Source organism: Nyctereutes procyonoides, unplaced genomic scaffold (genome assembly GCF_905146905.1).
Source record: "Nyctereutes procyonoides isolate TBG_1078 unplaced genomic scaffold, NYPRO_anot_genome, whole genome shotgun sequence".
In the NCBI taxonomy this organism is placed as follows: domain Eukaryota; kingdom Metazoa; phylum Chordata; class Mammalia; order Carnivora; family Canidae; genus Nyctereutes; species Nyctereutes procyonoides.
Window position 1 is genome coordinate 18,528,759 of NW_026575133.1, and position 20,552 is coordinate 18,549,310.

Genomic DNA, 20,552 nt, shown 5'->3' on the forward strand with positions numbered 1-20,552 from the left:
GGCCAATAGTGTGTGTTGGTTGGCAGGAGTTTGTGGTAATCCCCAAGTGAGTTCTGAGGGATGAACTAACTTGGCAGCCAACTATATTATTGTTTGACTTATACTACCAGAAAAAACTCACAAACCATTAAGCAGAAGGTTGATGTCAGCTGTCCCAACGGAAGGCTGTGATTCTTCACTCTTTTTATGATTCCGATCTGAATCTCTGGTTCCCAGCACCCATTAAATAAAATTGAGGAAGCACCCATATCATCTCATCAATATACAGAATAAATATTCACCCACTGTTTCTTCAGTGGGACCTCAAGTCATTTAGTACATAATTAGTCACTGGTAAAGGGAACACAGATAATTCGGAAGGGCTTTGGATAAGGTATTGAACTAATATTTATCACTATAATATCATTAATTTATTTTCTTACAAAATATTTTCAATATTGCTACTATGTATTTAAAGAAGTAGTGTTGGGGATCCCTGGGTGGCTCAGTGGTTTAGCACCTGCCTTCAGGCCAGGGCATGATCCTGGAGTCCTGGGATTGAGTCCATGTCAGGTTCCTTGCATGGAGCCTTCTTCTCCCTCTGCCTGTGTCTCTGCCTCTCTCTTCTCTGTGTGTCTCTCATGAATAAATAAATAAAATCTTAAAAAAATTAAAAGATTTTAAAAAAATAAAGAAGTGTTAATATTTCTGAAGACTCCAGAGACAAATTTTATCTTAACTGCATGTAAAGAAAACAACCAAAAAAAAAAAAAAAAAAAACCATGTTTCTGGATTGGCCCTAGATTAGACCTTTTCTCATTCATTCATTCATTCATTCATTCATTCATTCATGTGTGAGAGAGAACACAGGCAGTGGGGAGGAGCAGAGGGAGAGGCAGAAGCAGACTCCACTGAATAGGGAGCCCAATATGGGGCTTGATTCCAGGACCCTGAGATCATGACCAGAACTGAAGGCAGATGCTTAACTGACTGAGCCACCCAGGTGTCCTGAGACCTTTTCTAATCTGCTTCTGATTACTAGGAAATACCTAAATTTCTGCAAGCTAATCAAGTGTTCTTATGTCATGTACACAGTAAATGTGAAGCCCGAAGTATTTCGGTTGGGCAAAGGAAAACATTACTTTATTAGGTCAATGATTCTCAATTGGGATGGAATAATGTTCTCTAGAACTTTATGGATTTTCATAATTAATTATCTTGAAAATTAGGGGAGTGCTCTTGGCATTTAGTGATGAAGAATCATAGCCCCTTTGTTAAAATGGGAACTTATGGGGAATAGGTAATAAATGGAATTTTGGTATAAATCTGTTTAATTTATTAAATTGGGCCTGCAGACTCCTCTGTGGTCATTTTCTCTGTCTCGAAGTGAATAAATGGAATGGATATATGTAGCCCATGGTAGACTCTCATATTAGCTGTTTGGCCTGTGAGAAAAGAGCCATTAAGTTAGAAAGGGCAAAGTGGAAGAGGTCCCTGAAACTCCTTTCATTCATTCTGGACCCAGACAAATGGTAAATCAGAAACTGGAGATCTCATGACAAGACAAATAACAGGCTGTTGACATTGAGAAAATGAGCAAGTATTGTATTTCAAATATGAGCTGGATCTTTGAGTGGTTAAAATATGGACAGGAGTATGATGAAATGTCACAGAAAATATATTTTCTGTTTTGAAGTCTCACCACATGTCGAGGTATACATTCAGTTTCTGATATTTAAAGAGACTTTGGAAACTAAATCATTTAATAGATTTTAGGAACTAGATTGGAAAAGATACATAATTTTAGAGTCTGTAAAACTGGATTGTAGGCTTCGGGGAGCTTTAAGAGTCTCATGTTGAAAAAGAAATGGTGGGCAGCCTGGGTGGCTCAGCGGTTTAGCGCTGCTTTCAGCCCAGGATGTGATCCTGGAGTCCCGGGATCGAGTCCCACATCGGGCTCCCTGTATGGAGCCTGCTTCTCCCTTTGCCTGTGTCTCTACCTCTCTCTCTCTCTCTCTCTCTCTCTCTCTCTCTCTCTCTCTCTCGGTATCTCATGAATAAATAAATAAAATCTTTTTTTTAAAGAAGAAAAACAATTGGTAACCTCCATGTAAATAATTTTGATATGTAATTTCTACCATGATGATTTTATATTATAGTGCTACAGATTAAAAAAATATATAGGAGAGAATTAATATGATTTTAATCACGTTGTTAGTGAAATCCAGTGCTATTAATAAGTTGGTACTACTACTACTATTTCATTCTTAGTCTATTACAAGGAGTCTCAAATATTCTTTAGACATATGGATACTCAGAGATGTGTTTTGTACATGCCATGGACAGCATAGCTATTGGTGATGAGATTTTCTGAAATGATGAACACATATTTGTTAAATTCTGATAAAAATTATATATGGTGTATTTTCAACTTATGTGGCAGTTGCATTTCTAGAAAATTCAGTGTATGTTATAAACATGCAAAGCTACTCTGTTTGATACGTAAAATGGAGTTAAGTTCCAAGGTCAAATAATTAGGAACAAAAACTTAAATAAATAAAATCTTAAAAAAAAAAAAAAGCGATCCCAGGGTGGCTCAGCGGTTGAGTGTTTGCCTTTGGCTACGGAGTCCTGGGATCAAGTCCTATGTTGGGCTCCCTGCATGGAGCCTGCTTCTCCCTCTTCCTCTGTCTCTGCATCTCTCTCTGTGTCTCTCCTGAATAAATAAATAAAATCCTTTTTTTAAAAAAAGGAACAAAAAGTTGTTTGTTTGCCATGTTGTTCAAAAGTTATGTGGGTTTTTTTTGTATATTATTTTACTGGAGTTTGTTATACCAACATATAGCATATCACCCAGTGCTCATCCCGTCAAGTGCCCCCCTCAGTGCCCGTCACCAAGTCACTCCATCCCCCCGCCCACCTCCCCCTAGTTCGTTTCCCAGAGTTAGGTGTCTCTCATGTTCTGTCACCCTCACTGATATTTCCCACTCATTTTCTCTTCTTTCCCCTTTATTCCCTTTCACTATTTTTTATATTCCCCAAATGAATGAAACTATATAATGTTTGTCCTTCTCCGATTGCCTTACTTCACTCAGCATAATACCCTCCAGTTCCATCCACATTGAAGCAAATGGTGGGTATTTGTTGTTTTTAATGGCTGAGTAATATTCCATTTTATACATAGACCACATCTTCTTTATCCGTTCATCTTTCGATGGACACCGAGGCTCCTTCCACAGTTTGGCTATTGTGGACATCGCTGCTATAAACATTGGGGTGCAGGTGTCTCGACTTTTCACTGCATCTGTATCTTTGGGGTATATCCCCAGCAGTACAATTGCTGGGTCGTAGGGTAGCTCTATTATTAACTCTTTGAGGAACCTCCACACAGTTTTCCAGAGTGGCTGCACCAGTTCCCATTCCCACCAACAGTGCAAGAGGGTTCCCCTCTCTCCACATCCTCTTCAACATTTCTTGTTTCCTGTCTTGTTAATTTTCCCCATTCTCACTCATGTGAGATGGTATCTCATTGCGGTTTTGATTTGTATTTCCCCGATGGCCAGTGATGTGGAGCATTTTCTCATGTGCTTGTTGGCCATGTGTAGGTCTTCCTTTGTGAGATTTCTGTTCATGTCTTTTGCCCATTTCATGATTGAATTGTTTGTTTCTTTGCTGTTGAATTTAATAAGTTCTTTATAGATGTTGGATACTAGCCCTTTATCTGATACATCATTTTCAAATATCTTCTCCCATTCTGTAGGGGTCTTTTAGTTTTGTTGACTGTTTCTTTTGCTGTACAGAAGATTTTTACCTTGATTAAGTCCCAATAATTAATGTTTGCTTTTGTTTCCCTTGCCTTCATAGACGTGTCTTGCAAGAAGTTGCTGTGGCCAACTTCAAAAAGGGTCTTGCCTGTGTTCTTCTCTAGGATTTGGATGGAATCTTGCCTCACATTTAGATCTTTCATCCATTTTGAGTTTATCTTTGTGTATGGTGTAAGAGAATGGTCTAGTTTCATTCTTCTGCATGTGGCTGACCAATTTTCCCAGCAACATTTATTGAAGAGACTGTTCTTTCTCCAGTGGATAGTCTTTCCTGCTTTGTCAAATATTAGTTGACCATAGATTTGAGCGGCCGTTTCTGGGTTCTCTATTCTGTTCCATTGATCTATGCGTCTGTTTTTGTGCCAGTACTATGCTGTCTTGATGTTCACAACTTTGTAGTACAACCTGAAATCCGGCATTGTGATGCCCCGGCTCTGGTTTTCTTTTTCCATATTCCCCTGGCTATTCGGGGTCTTTTCTGATTCCACACAAATCCTAAGATGATTTGTTCCAGCTCTCTGAAGGAAGCCCATGGTATTTTGATAGGTATTGCATTGAATGTGTAAATTGCCCTGGGAAGAATAGATATTTTTACAATATTAATTCTTCCAATCCATGAGCATAGAGTATTTTTCCATCTCTTTGTGTCTTCCTCAATTTCTTTCAGAAGTGTTCTGTAGTTTTTAGGATATAGATCCTTCACCTCTTTGGTTAGGTTTATTCCTAGGTATCTTATGCTTTTGGGTGCAATTGTAAATGGGATTGACTCCTTAATTTCTCTGTTTTCAGTCTCATTGTTAGTGTATAGAAATGCCACTGATTTCTGGGCATTGATTTTGTATCCTGCCACACTGCCGAATTGCTGTATGAGTTCTAGCCATCCTGGCGTGGAGTCTTTTGGGATTTCTATGTACAGTATCATGTCATCTGCAAAGAGGGAGGGTTTGACTCTTTGCCAATTTGAATGCCTTTAATTTCTTTTTGTTGCCTGATTGCTGAGGCTAGGATTTCTAGTCCTATGTTGAATAGCAGTGGTGAGAGTGGACATCCCTGTTGTATTCCTGATCTTAGAGGATAGGCTCCCAGTGTTTCCCCATTGAGAATGATATTTGCTGTGGGCTTTTCATAGATGGCTTTTAATGCTGAGGAATGTTCCCTCTATCCCTACGCTCTGAAGAGTTTTGATCAGGAATGGATGCTGTATTTTGTCAAATGCTTTCTCTGCATCTATTGAAAGGATCATATGGTTCTTGGTTTTTTCTCTTGTTGATGATCACGTTGATTGTTTTTCGAGTGTTGAACCAACCTTTCCTGGGGATAAATAAATCCCACATGAATAATCTTCTTAATGTACTGTTGGATCCTATTGGCTAGTATCTTTTTGAGAATTTTTGCATCTGTGTTCATCAGGAATATTGGTCTAAAATTCTCCTTTTTGGTGGGGTCTTTGTCTGGTTTTGGAATTAAGGTGATGCTGGCATCATAAAATGCATTTGGAAGTATTCCATCTCTTTCTATCTTTTGGAACAGCTTTAGTAGAATAGGCATTGTTTGTTCTTTAAATGTTTGATAGAATTCCCCTGGGAAGCCATCTGGCCCTGGACTTTTGTGTCTTGGGAGGTTTTTGATGACTGCTTCAATTTCCTCCCTGGTTATTGGCCTGTACAGGTTTTCTATTTCTTCCTGTTCCAGTTTTAGTAGTTTGTGGTTTTCCAGAAATGCAACCATTTCTTCTAGATTGCCTAATTTATTGGCATATAGCTGCTCATAATATGTTTTTAAAATCATTTGTATTTCCTTGGTATTGGTTTTGATCTCTCCTCTTTTATTCATGATTTTATTATTTTGAGTCTTTTCTTTTTGTTTTTAATTAGGCTGGCTAATTTTTTTTTTATCTTACTAATTCTTTCAAAGAACCAACTCCTGGTTTTGTTGATCTGTTCTACAGTTCTTCTTGTCTTTTTTTCATTGAGTTCTTGGATCTTTATTATCTCTCTTCTGCGTGGTGTAGGTTTTGTTGTTCTTTCTCCAGTTCTTTTAGGTGCAAGGTTAGCTTGTGTATTTGAGTTTTTTCCAACTTTTTTGAGAAATGCTTGTATTGATTGCAATGTATTTTTCTCTCAGGACTGCTTTTGGTGTATCCCAAAGATTATGAATTGTTGTATCTTCTTTCTCATTAGTTTCCATGAGTCTTTTAAATTCTTCTCTAATTTCCTGGTTGACCCTTTTATCTTTTAGCAGGATGCTCTTTAACCTCCATGTGTCTGAATTTCTTCCAAATTTCTTCTTGTGATTGAATTCAAGTTTCAAAGCATTATGGTCTGAAAATAAGCAGGGGACAACTCCAATCTTTTGGTATTGGTTAAGACCTGATTTGTGACCCAGCATGTGGTCTATTCTGGAGAAAGTTCCATATGCACTTGAGAAGAATGTGTATTCAGTTGCTTTTGGATGTAAAGTTCTGTATATATCTGTGAAATCCATCTGGTCCAGTGTATCATTTAAAGCTCTTGTTTCTTTGGAGATGTGCTCAGAAGGTCTGTCATTTGCAGAAAGTGCCGTGTTGAAGTCTCCCAGTATAAGTGTATTATTAGTATGTATTAGTATTATTAGTGTATTATAAGTATGTCTTTACTTTATTAATTGATTGATATACTTGGCAGCTCCTACATAAGGCCCATAAATATTCATGATTGTTAGGTCCTCTTGTTGCACAGTTCCAGTCATTAAGTATGATATAGTGTCCCTCTTCATCTCTTACTACAGTCTTTGGGACAAACTTTAATTTATGTGATATGAGGATTGCTACCCCTGCTTTCTTTTGAGGAATATTTGAATGGTAAATTGTTCTCCAACCTTTCATTTTCAGGCTGTAGGTGTCCTGGGTCTAAAATGAGTCTCTTGTAGACAGCAAATAGATGGGTCTTGCTTTTTTATCCAGTCTGAAACCCTGCATCTTTTGATGGGACCATTAAGCCTTTTCACGTTCAGTGTTAGTTTTGAAAGATATATATTTAGTGTCATCATAATACCTATTCAGTCCCTGCTTTTGTGGATTATTTCTTTGGGTGTCCTCTTTCTTTTACAGAGTCCCCCTTAATATTTCTTATAGACCTGGTTTGGTGGTCACATATTCTTTCAGTTTTTACCTATCTTGGAAGGTCTTTATCTCTCCTTCTATAATGAATGAGAGCCTTGCTGTATAAAGTATTCTTGGCTGCATTTCTTCTTATTTAGGACCCTGAATATATCCTGCCAGCCCTTTCTGGCTTGCCAGGTCTCTGTAATGAGGTCTACTGTTAATCTAATATTTCTCCCCATATAAGTTAGGGATCTCTTGTCTCTTGCTGTTTTAAGGATTTTCTCTTTATATTTGGAATTTACAAGTTTCACTATTAAATGTCGAGGTGTTGAACAGTTTTTATTGATTTTAGGGGGGGGTCTCTCTATTTCCTGCATCTGAATGCCTGTTTCCCTCCCCAAATTAGGGAAGTTCTCAGCTATGATTTGTTCAAATATCCTTTCTGGTCCTCTGTCCCTTTTGGCGCCCTATAGAACCCCAATTTTTCCTCCTGTGGCTGTCATTTATTTCCCTTAACCTTTCCTCATGGTCTTTTAGTTGTTTTTCTCTTTTTTCCTCAGCTTCCTTTCTTGCCATCAACTTGTTTTCTATGTCACTCACTTTTCCTTCTACCTCATTAACCCTCGTCATTGGTACCTCCAGTTTGGATTGCATCTCATTTCATTGATTTTTAGTTTCAGCCTGATTAGATCTAAATTCTGCAGTCATGAAATCTCTTGAATCCTTTATGCTTTTTTCTAGAGCCACCAGTAGCTTTATAATTGTGCTTCTGAATTGGCTTTCCGACATCGAATTTTAATCCAAATTCTGTATCACTGTGGCAGAGAGTACTGTTTCTGATTCATTCTTTTGTGGTGAGTTCTTCTTTCTAGTCATTTTTCTCAGTGCAGAGTGGCTAAAAGCGAGTTGTACTTGTTAGAAGCGCAAACTCTTCTCTCTGTAGCATTCCAACTATTCTTTCTTTTAAGCTCAGTTGAATTCGTAGGTTTTCAGGATTATTTGAAAGTTATCTAGGTAAGTTGTCGGGGGCAGGTGACTTGGTGACCTTACTCCTCCGCTATTAGCCCTTTTTGTAAATCCATTACAAATCCATAATTATGGAGATAACTAATTGTTGCACTTAACATTTATGTCCATTGAGAACCACTTACCTGATCAGTTTGTGGTTTTCTTTACCCAAAGAAGTTTTGTACTTTCATTTATTATACATAAGCTCCTAGAGCAATTTACTGACTTCCTGAGAAAGTTATATATATTGATAATATTGTTAGCTATTATATTAGTAGATTAATGAAAATTGATGGGTTGATCCAGAATCATAATTTATTTTTTTCTATAACAAATTGAAGATTAAATTTGGAATTATAAAATATAATTATATGAGATACAGGTCACTATTACTAAGCATGATCCTTAACTGTGTAAATTAATTCATAATTGAATGTCATTTTCTCTTCCTCATAATCTTTTTTCTTTATTGGTCATAGCTTTTTCATTACTACTTATTTTAGTCTCAAGACACTGGTTCTTAAAATTAGTGTGAAAAAAAATCTGTAGGAATATGGTGACTTAAATTGGTAACTAAAATTTTGCTTTATTACAATTATTCTAGGTGACTGTGAAATAATAGTTCTTGGTATACTTTGAGGATTTACATCTCATACATTTGATATACTTTGAGAAATGTTGATGTAGGAGGATAGTCTTCCTGAATACTTTTTCCCTGGTTTACCAGCAATATCTAAGATTATTAGTCATTTTTTCTATTTTTTTTGATTTTGTACATCTAGTCTTTTTTTTTTTTTAATGGGAAGGAGACAGAGGATGATGCCAGTGTCTTTTCCATTTTAGAGAGATCAAACTTTTGCCTTCTTTTCTAGAGTACTTTTTGGCACATATCAAGGGCCGTATAAAACCAATATAAATGAATGTATTGTAGGGTATTTGTTTTTCCCAATTTCTCTTGTTATTTTTAAAAAGTCTTCTATTTTGGGAATGAGGAAATTTAGTACCTGTTTTTTCATTGTGCTCTAATCGACATTAACTTTTTATACAAGCAATATAAAGGAATCTCTTGCTGTATAACCTTTTTTATACTGTATCTAATACACAACTACAGATAGTCTGTAGTCACAACTACAGATAATGCTAATGATTTATTTGTGCTGATGAACCAAGCTACCTTAATATCTAAGAAATAAGGTATTTGAGGGATATCTATGCTTGCTTTATTTCAAAAGCATTTATTTGGTGAGAGACCATAAAGCCATAAATCTCAAAATATCAGTTGAGAAAGCAGATTACCAATTCAGTTTAAGCTTGCCCCAATGAAACAGATTTGATATTGTCTTATCTCCAACTCTCCAGGAAGGGGCTCTCTTGTTAAGTCCAACTGGAGTAAAAAAACAAAAATAGAATAGGTCCCAACACATATAAAATTGTTGGGATGTTAGTATAAAAGAAGTGCACAGTAAGGAACATAGTATCAAATTAATGTGTAGAATATACTAATTATAAGTTGGAAACAATTACAAAAGAAACAGACTTAAGTACCAAAGAAAAAAAATGTAAACTTTCAATTTGTTTCATTCTATATTATTAAAAATTATCTTAAAAATTTAGAGGAAAATAGTCTCCTAATATGTTCCAACTTAACCTTCTGTGAAGAAAGAAATTACAGTAAATTTCAACATTTTAATGTAAAACATATATCTAGTGTATGTGTAGATGTTTTATCAAAATATGGATGGATTTCAAATGCATGTGCATTTTAGGATGAATTACTGCCTGGGTGGCTTAGTCAGTTGAGTGTCTTACTCTTGATTTTGGTTCAGTTCATGATCTCAGGGTCTTGGGATCAGCTCCCTCATTGTGCTTCTAATTTAGTGTGGAGTTTGATTGTCCCTCTCCCTCTGCTCTTCTCTGTATCATTTCTCTCTCTCTCTCTTGAAACAAAAAACAAAAAACAAAACCCCAAACACCCTCAAATCCAGAGTTTACATTAGGGATCACTCTTGGTCTTGTGCATCCTCTGGGGTTTGGCAAATGCATAAATGACCTGTATCCACCACTATAGTATCAGAGAAGTTTTAATGCCCTGAAAATTCCCTGTGTCTGTACTATTCATCCATCTCCCTTAATTCTTGGCAAGCACTGATCTTTTTACTGTCTCCATGGATTTGCCTTTTACAGAATGCTATGTAGATGGATGCATATAGTATGTAGCCTTCTCAGATTAGTTTCTTTCACTTAATAATATACATTAAAGTTTCCTCCGTGTCTTTTCATGGCTTAATAGCTCATTTCTTTTTAGGACTGAATAATATTTTATTGTCTGGATGTACTGTAGTTTTTTTGTCCACTTACCTACTGAAGGACATCTTGATTACTTCCACATTTTAGCAGTTATGAATGAAGTCACTGTAAATATTCATGTGCACTTATGTCTGTGGACATAAATGTTCACTGTCTTTGGGCCAGTACTAAGGAGAACAAGTGCTGAATCTTTTCCAGGGCTATATATATTTTCTTAATGTCTATACACTTGACAATACTTGAAATTATAAGACATTTTAGTTTTAAGGATTTGATATTGCAAGTTGAATTTGGATTTTCTTAAGAACTAAAATTAGTTCTCAAAGATTTATGTGTCTAATCTTTGAAAGATTTCATATGTATAACCACCGAGTTTTTTCTTTTTTGAATTTGTGCTCTTTCAAATTTCTTGTAATTTTTTTCTACTGAATTTTTAATCATTTGTAACAATGTTTTATACATTCTGGATGCATGTCTTTTGTTGGTGACATGTGTGGTAAATACCTCTATGTAGTTTGGATTTTCCCAGTTTTGTACATCTTCAAAGAGAAAGTTCTTAATTTTAATATAATCTGAAACACTGTTTTGTGTATCTTTAATGAAGATAAATTGTTACCTTTAATGGAATCTGAAGCACCAGTCTTTTCTACATGGTTACTGATTTTGGGGGGAGGGTTCGGTTTAAAACTTCCTTGTCTTCTCCATTATTAGGTGATATCTGCAGGTGGCCAAATTGACCCTAGAAAGGTTTTAATTATTTCTTTAAAATAAGACATAAACTATTCAATTTTTTAAAAGAATATAAATCATTCAGATTTGAAATTTCTTCTTATATCCATTTTATTCTTTGGTTTTTGTTTTATTATAATAAAAACCAGTCTTACTATAATACACTTAATTCTTCTTAAATTTTTTTTTGTTGTTGTTTAGCATGTCAGGAGTTTTAGAAAGTTCAGCTAGTATTCTTCAGATGTTTCTTCTTTGTTTCTTCTCTCTTCTGCTTTTGGACTTAAGTAACATATCTTTTATGTCTCTTTCATATTTTTTCTCTGTCTCCTGACCTATTTTTCAGTTCACTTTTCTCTTTCCTACTTTTGCTATTAATCTCATCCATTCAGTTCTTAATTTTAGTTATTGTATTTTCATTGTTGTTTTTTTATAGTTCTACTTCTTCAGACTAAATTCTTAAACTTATCTATTATAGTTTCTTACTGTCTTTTATTGTTTCCATTTTTTGGGGGGAATTTCTAATCTTTTATCTGTTCCATTATGGTAAAAATCATTATTTTAAGACCTATTTTTTTTTCCTGATAATATCTAGATTCCCATTGTCCTATTTTATCATCTTTTGTTTCTGGTAGCTCCTGTTCTTGTTCTCTTGTCTGTTTCCATGTCTGGTTATTTTTCATTTTGTCCCCGATACTATATTTGCAAAATCTAAATATAGATTGAGACCTTGGAAAAAATACTTCCAAAGAGAATTTAATTCTCTTATGTGTATGAGAACAATAGAACCTTAATTATTTTCAGAGATAAGTTTGGTTCAAAGTAGATCTGCAGTCTCTGGAAGGCCTCACTATGCTCTGATTCCTAAGATTACTCTTTAAAACTAGCTCACCATACTTTGGGTGGACTAGACTCTAAAGCATTTTCCTGTGAAATATTGTCCCTGTCCATAATCAGGGACAAAAGAATCCCCCAAATGATCCTAGGATTCCATCCTTTTCTGCATCTAGGCCTGGTAATTTTTCACTCTTTTCCTCTCCAATGTTTTAAAACTAAAAAATTACCTTTTTTAGTTGCCTTCAACTAAAGCAATCTGGTTTGTTCTGCTTATCATTATTGGTCTCTGAAATCCATAAACAGCCTTATAATTTTAAATCCTGTACCTCTTATACTAGTTGAGGATTGACCTTATTTTTACTTCTGATTTTTTTAAGTTAAACTGCCTTAGAAATATGTTATTAATATTGATTCTGTGCTATACCCTAATATATTTTTGCTCATATTATATATCATGTTTATGATTTTTAGAGGAAAAACAAAAAAAAGTAAGCGTGTTTTATCTTGTGTGTACTTTTTATAGTTTCTCAGGAAAATGCAGTCAGATTCCCAGCTGTTTTAAATTATCTGTCATGATATTTCAAAATTAAAGCAATTAGATGTCTATCCCCTGTTTTTTAGTTTCTGAGTAGAAAAGGCATATCTCCTGATAACATGCATATGTATGTATATTTAAATATTTAAATCAATAGGAAGAAAACAAAATGCTATATCTTAGCATTTAGAATGTGGAATTATTTTTATATTTTGTTTTTAAGTACTTATATTTATAATGCAATATGATAATTCACAGAAATGATAGTCATTATTTAGGTGACATGTAATGACAATATTTGCCCTTTCAAAGTCCCTAATAAGTATTTCAACCTAAATCTCTTTTCTTAAAAGGTCTGTTTGCTTAGTTTGTTTACTGGGAATAGAGGATGATTATCCCCTTGATTTAGACACAGAATTCTTTGAAGTTACGTTTTTAATTAAACTGTTCAGAAGACTTCTGAAGGCTTTTAATGTTTATATCTAATCTTTATACAGAAAGATTCTGAATTTAAAAAATATTACTTTAAGCTTACATATTAGAAATATTACTGTAATTTATATAGTGCACTTTTAATGTGTTTAAAGAGGTATTATTTATATCTATACTTCCCCTTTACATTCACTTTACCTCCTATAATCTGAGTTTGAATTTGATCAAATAATTTAATATTTTAAATTATTTTGTAAATTAGATTAGTATATGTTCCTAGCTCAAATTTATTGTAATTTTTTATAGTAAGGAATTTTATATATAACAAAATAATATGGTGGACAGACCTTAAGATGACTATCAATGATATCCTGGTATTCACACTATTATAGAATGTGGGCAGGATCTTTGACTTCTAAACCAGAAAATATGGTAAGGGTAATGGTATATCCCTTCTATAATTACGGCATATCACTTCCATGAATGTGGTTTTAAGGCCGTGTCTTTTTTTTTTTTTAAAGGATTTTAAGAGAGAGGGAGAGCAAAGAGGGAGAGGGAGTGCACACAGGGAGAGGGAAAGGGAGAACAGACACCCCCTAAGCAGAGAACCCAATATTGGACTCGATCCCAGGACACCAAGATCATGACGTGAGCCGAAGGCAGATGCTTATAACCGATTGAACCACCCAGGCATCCCTTTAAGTCTGTGTCTTGCCAGAAGATTTGCTCTAGACAGTTTCTCCCTTTCTGGCTGGCTTTGAAGAAGTAATCCTCTGGGAGCTGAGGGCAGCCTCCAGCTAATAATAAGCAAGAAACCAAAGCCTTTAGTTCTATAGCCACAAGGAAATAAATTCTGCCAACAACCTGAGGGAGCTTAGAAGCAGCCCATCCACAGTCAGAAAACCTCTGATGAGAACCTAACCCCAGCTGACACCTTGATTGCAGCTGTACAGCAGACCTCAGCTCCAGCCAATACCTTGATTGCATCCTACCTAGTCTCAGAATCAGAGAATCCAACTTTGCTCTATGTTCTGACTCCTGACCCACAAAAACTGTGAGATAATAAATATGTTAATTAAAATTGCTAAGCTTTTGTGATTTGTTACTTAGCAATAGATAACTAGTATGAATATATTCAATTGATCTTTTATTTTTACTTGATTTATATGTATATTTGTGTATTAAATGTATAATATACACCTTATGTGCTCTATGGTTTTCAAACAATGAAGGGCATCTCAATCTTTGATAGAAAAAATATGCTTTTCTGAATGGGTAAAATAATTTTAACAATGCAAATTAAGGCTTTTCTAAAACCTATTTTAAAAGAGATTTTACTTTTGTGTTACTTAACACTGTGGTTTGTTACAGAATAAAACATAGCTTAGGGGACACTGGGTAGCTCAGTTGGTTGTGTTCAGCTTGATTTTGGCTCAAGTCATGACCTCAGCTTTGTGAGATCACAATGCAATGCTCTGCATTGCACTCCATGCTGAACACAGAGTCTGCTTCTCCCGTTCCTTCTGCTCCTCCTTCCACTTTAGTGCTCTCTCTCTCTAAAATAAATAAACATACAAACAAATAAATAAAATCTTAAAAAAATAAAACATACCTTAACATATTTTTTCTTGGGACACCTGGGTGGCTCAGTGGTTCACCATCTGCCTTCAGCTCAGGGCATGATCCTGGGGTTGGGATCAAGTCCCACATCAGGCTCCCCACAGGAAGCCTGCTTCTCCTTCTATGTCTCTGCATCTCTCTGTGTGTCTCTCATGAATATACAAATAAAATATTTTTTAAAAACTTAAAATTAATTTTTCTTAATCTGATTATTTCATATTTGTATATGTAAAATTTTAGTAAGAAAGAATTTAGAATTTTCTTTGTAATATTGCTCTCTCCTTTTGTTGAAAGTCATTGATTGTGAGGTGCTCCATTCTGATGTTTTAATTTCATTTAGGTCTATAATGGAATTTATAGATTATAATAATCTTAATTTCCAATCTTATTATTATATAGATTACATGAAAATCTGTGATGGGTGTGCCAAGCATTTCAATATATCAGCTGATTATATTTGCAATAGAATTGCATAAATGGTTATACCAATCAATTTTGACATGTGAAGAATGAGATGAGAAGATCATTTGCATAGCACAACATTAGGTCTAAGTGATACATTTATAAATTTATACATATAAAATTCGTATACTTATTTGAGATTTCATTCATTTCATCCCTTATAATGAATGTATTTTGCCATGGGTGGTGACTCTGCTGTTAGAATGCAAGATCTTGGATTTTTTTTTAATTTTTTTATTTAGTTATGATAGTCACAGAGAGAGAGAGAGGCAGAGACACAGGTAGAGGGAGAAGCAGGCTCCATGCACCGGGAGCCCAATGTGGGATTCGATCCCGGGTCTCCAGGATCGCGCCCTGGGCCAAAGGCAGGCGCCAAACCACTGCGCCACCCAGGGATCCCTGAGATCTTGGATTTTTGATTAGAGATATGACAAATATTTTTTGAGTGAATTAGATATGGGACAAATTTGTCTTATAGGATATGACATAGTTATAAGAAGAAAAATTTGATTATTCTTACCTGGTCTCCATCTTTATGGTGATGACTACCAATTCCCATACATCCTCTATATTTGCAGTCAGTACTTGAAATTCTCCCATTAGCAAGAGCTCTTCCTTTCCCACCATTATTTATTTATTATTGGCATGAACTCATTAATTCCTTTTTTCTCCAGTGGTTTATAAATCACTGTCATACTTAATCATCTCATACTTGTCTTATTCCAGATTTGTCCAGTGGGAGATACTTCAAGCTCATTTGTGTTTTTGTGACATATACCCATCATTTTGTGAATCTGTTCTTACTTTCTAGTATAAGAAGATGTTCCAGGTTCATCTTAAACCTGTCCTGCCTCAGATCAGCCTTTAAAAAAATATTTTTGTAGAGCTATGATTCCTTACAGTTAAGAATTACATTAGAGGCCAAAATCTTGGTGCTAGATATGCTCTTTGCTACTGAAGTGTCTTAATTTAGTGGACTGTTGAGTGGACAGAACTAGGATATAATTATTTATATATATAATTTATATGATTTATATGATTTATATAATTTATATATATAATTATTTATATATACAATTAATTACATATATACATATGTACATATGAATGCATATACACACATAAACAATTTTAGAAAGCATTACTTCATACCTAAACTTCTTTGTTTTTTTAATTTCTTTTTTTTCATACCTAAACTTCTAATTCCAATGTATCTCTCCAAGGTTCTTTGGGGCCTTCTCCAGTTTAATATTTGTTTTTTCCTCAGTGAAAACCCTGGCTTCCAATGACATTAACACATTCCTTATTTGCTCAATTCTGTAATAAAAGAAATACTTTCAGAATTGCTTTGTATCATTTAATAAGAGAACCCAAAAAGATTTCAAAGTTTGACTCCTGCACCTCACTCCCAGAATTGATAATATAGTCAGATACTATGTTAAGTTATTCGGAGTGGTCCTTTTCATTTTCCTCCTCTCGCCTGCCTGCCTTCCTTCCTTCCTTCCTTCCTTCCTTCCTTCCGTCCTTCCGTCCTTCCTTCTTTCCTTCCTCATTTGAAATTCACTAGATTAATTTCTTTTAATTTCTGTTTTTAGGATTTTTTCCCTCTTTCTCATTTTTATTGTTTTAATACATATATTTTGGAATATGTTGAACATTGATATTCTTTCAAAAGACAAAAGTACTTGAAAATATACTCAGAGAAGTTCCCATTTCCTCCTTTCTCCTCCAGTAGGTAACTGACTTCATTGTTTTCTTATTTATCCTTCCTGTGATTCATATATATATATATATATATATATATATATATATATATGTTTTATATACATGCATATGTTTCTTATGCATACATATGTGTATATATACACACATACACATTATTCTTTTCCTTCTTACACAAAAGGTAACATATAGAAATGTATTTGTATTAGGTCATAAAGATCTTCATTATATTTTTGTTTGGTTTTATTTACAGATGTTTGGTACTCCATTGTGTTTATATACTGTGGTTTATTTAACAAATTTTGTGTGCATGGGCATTTAGGTAATTTACAATATTTTATAATTATAGATATGTACACATATTTTCATATTGCTGGCAGTTTACTTCTAAGTTCCTGTGAGTATATTGAGTTGAAGAATAAATGCTTAGATAAATTCATTAGATAATGCTAAATTCTCCTGCACAGGGATTTTCTCATTTTGTATTCCCACCAGCTCATAATTGTACAGGAGCACTGTTTGCCCACAGTCTTATAAGCAGAGCAAGTTGGTATGCTTTTGAAATTTTGACCATCTGATGGGGGAGAAATGGCATCTTGGTATAGTTTTAGTTCATACTTCCCTGTTTTAAGTGAAGTTGATATTTTTTGTGAATTGTCTTTTGCCAGTTTTTCTATTGATTTGTCAGTCCCTCCCTTATTTTTAAAGAGTTCTTTATAAATTAAGGATTTTGCCCTTGTATGTTACATAGGTTGTCAGTTTTTTCACAATTTGTCATATATTTTGATTTTGCAAATGCATTTCTTTTTACCATGCCTTTTAGTATACCTGTGTTATTATGCAGTCTTCTAAAATTTTATTTGTATGCTCAGGAGTCTAACCTATTTAGATTTTTTGTATGCATTTAGTATGAAGACTGGATCTGATTTTATATTTTTCCAGATGTCTATCCAATTGTCTGAATATAATTTATGAAAAAACTTTACTCCAATCCTTTAAAATACCACTTTTATTATATGCCAGATTTTTAGTATCTGATAGTAGGGCCTGTTTGTGGAATTTCTATTCTGTACCTTTGGTCTTTCTATCAGTGCATGGAAACTACACTATTTTAATTATAGGCCTTGAATATATTTTAAATCTTTTAAGACTAGTTTCCTTCAAACTTCCTTTTCAATTTTTCTTTTTTAAATTAAGTTTTTAATTTTAATTCCAATGTAGTTAACATAGAGTGTTATATTAGTTGTAGTTGTAGAATATAGTGATTCAACAATTATATACATTATTACTTAGTGCTAATCATATAAGTGTACTCTTGAATTACCATCACCTATTTCACCCATCCCCCTATGTACCATCCTTGTGGTAACCATCCATTTGTTCTCTATAGTTAAAAGTCTATTTTTTGGTTTCACTCTCTATTTTTTCCTTTGCATATTTGTTTTGTTTCTTAAATTCCACATCAGATGGTATTTGTCTTTTTCTGACTGAGTTATTTCACTTAGCATTATGTTCTCTAGGTCCATCCATGTTGTTGAAAATGGTAAGATGTCATTCTTTGTGGCTGAATAATATTCCACTGTATATACAAACATGTCTTCCTTATGCATTCATTTATCAATGGACACTTGGGCTATTATATCTTTACTTCTGCATGTGAACATTAAGGTCAACTTTTCAAGCTCCTTTAAAGCTTACTGGAATTTTTATTTGGGAAAATTGAACATTACCTTTCAAATTAACTGCTAACCCTGATGATGTTGAGATAGCCCAGTGAGAAATATGGGATGTGTTTGTATATTTATGCATACTTTTGTTTTGCAGGCTGAGTTTTATGCCTAAAGTTTCATTGTGTTTCCTTTGAAACTATTTATTTCCTTAGTTATTTGTAGGCACTAGTGATTTTTTAAAATTATAGCTGAACTGAAATTAAATGACTAAAAATTGATGTTTAAACTCCACTCATACATTTTGAAAATACTTTTAATACGTTCAAAATTGTCTCATACTTATTAATATACAAAGATCTTTAGGCAATATATGATTCTAATTTGCTTTATTGAGTTTGAAAATTTTTTTTTTTGAGTTTGAAAATTTAAGAGAGGATATAATTCTTATATTGAACACCTTGAAGAACTCTATAAGCCTCTCAGCTTAATGATTCCTTTTTTTTAAGATTTTATTTATTTATTTATTTATTTATTTATTTATTTATTTATTTGAGAGAGAGAGAGAGAGAGAGAGAGAGAGAGAGAGAGAGAGAGAACGAGAACACAAGCATTTGTGCCCACGAGCAGGAGGAGGGGCAGCAGGGGAGGGTGAGGGAAAGGGAGAGAGAATCTGAAGCAGACTCTTCACTGTTTCTGGAGCCTGTCATTGGCTTGATCTCACTACCTTGAGAACACAACTGGAGCTGAAACTAAGAGTTAGCCATTTAACCAACTTGAACCACCTGGGCACCCCTCAGCTTAATTCTTAATGAGATGGTATTAATTCCTTATTTCTGATAATGAGCTTGAATAGTGAAACCTAGCAAAAATTACTAAACAAGAGCATATAATTTAATCTTCCTGAGATAATTTGCTGTTTGGAGAAAATAAAATTTTAGCCATGTCTTTACAATAATTATATTATGTTGAAGGTAACATATCACAAGTAAATTCTATTTTAATATAATATTAAATTTTTTGAATAAATTTAATATTATCAAAGAAAATAAAAATTGTCTAACTTCCATGTGGGAAAATAAGTCTATATCCAGAAGTTTTAAAGTCAACATATAAATAAATTAAAAAATATTTGAAATCCTTAACATTTGTCAAAGTTAGTTATTTTAGATTGCTATGGTACTTTGAAAGCCATCTACTTAGACAAATAAGATTCACGGGGAATATCATGCATAACAATGCAGATACTATTATTTTGAATATTTTCCTATTTCTATTCTAAAAGTAGTATTGAGATATCCATTTGCCACAAGTCATATTTATTTTTGTGATGGAAAAAAAGAATTGTAATAAGTTTGTAAATCAGCCCTTCATTGTATGTATATATTTGGTACAAAATGATGGGATTTATGGAGATGAGCCTAAAGGGAGGAACAAAATATAGAAATAGCAGAGAATCTGAAGTGCTTAACCTAGCAATAATGAATATGATCATTTTCTATAGCTAGAAAACTATATATCACAAGTTTTGAAAGTTGCATTTGGGGAAATCATAGGAAACCTAATATCTAAGGTTTTATTGTTTTATAGAGACTAAATAGTGGTATAAAGGACTATCATATTTGTAGTTTGATTTTGCAGTTAGTGTAGAAAAAGATTTACTCTTTAATTCAGTTTTTTTGTGTAAGTGAAAAAACTAGCAACACATGGCTGAAAAATGAATTCAGAATGTGACCTGATTATTTAACTTATTATCCTCAACTGTTTGGCCTTTCAATAATTAAATATATATATTAAAATTATTCCTCTTTTCTGAATAACTATTAAACTAAAGACATTTTGGAAGGCCTTTCTTATCTTTTAAACTTTTACACATACTTTAAATATTTAGTCACTTTATTCAGTTAGCCTAGTGTATTCCATTTTTTTATAATTTATTTTGGAGGGTGTTCCAAGAAAAACCATTATGTAAAATCAAGCTGTATCTCTGTTAGGCACTGTCATTTTAATTGAATTCTGGAAACATAAAAATCTGAACTTAAGACATTTTAAAAACATTTATGATCTTCTCCCACTGCTGTAATTAACCATAATTTTGAAGAATTTAATTTAACTTAGAATTCATGATTTGAAATGCTCTTATGTTCTTCCATTTTTTATAATCTGCTTATATAAGTTCATAAATTTTTTATAATCAGTTTACATAATTCTCCTGAATTTAAGGTTTGACAATTCAGAGAGAAACTTTTCTTTGTGACACAATTGGGAAATCTTTTTTAAAGTGTAGATTCATTATGTAGAAACTGGGCTTAAATACATTAATTTCAAAGAATATCAGAAGAAAATGATGT

General features: G+C 33.7%; 1 protein-coding gene across 2 annotated transcripts in view; it reads left to right on the plus strand.

The window, feature by feature from the left end:
* The window catches only part of ATRNL1 (attractin like 1), a 777,593-nt gene that overhangs the window by 237,711 nt on the left and 519,330 nt on the right, over positions 1–20,552 (plus strand). The gene's annotated exons all lie outside the window — the stretch shown is intronic.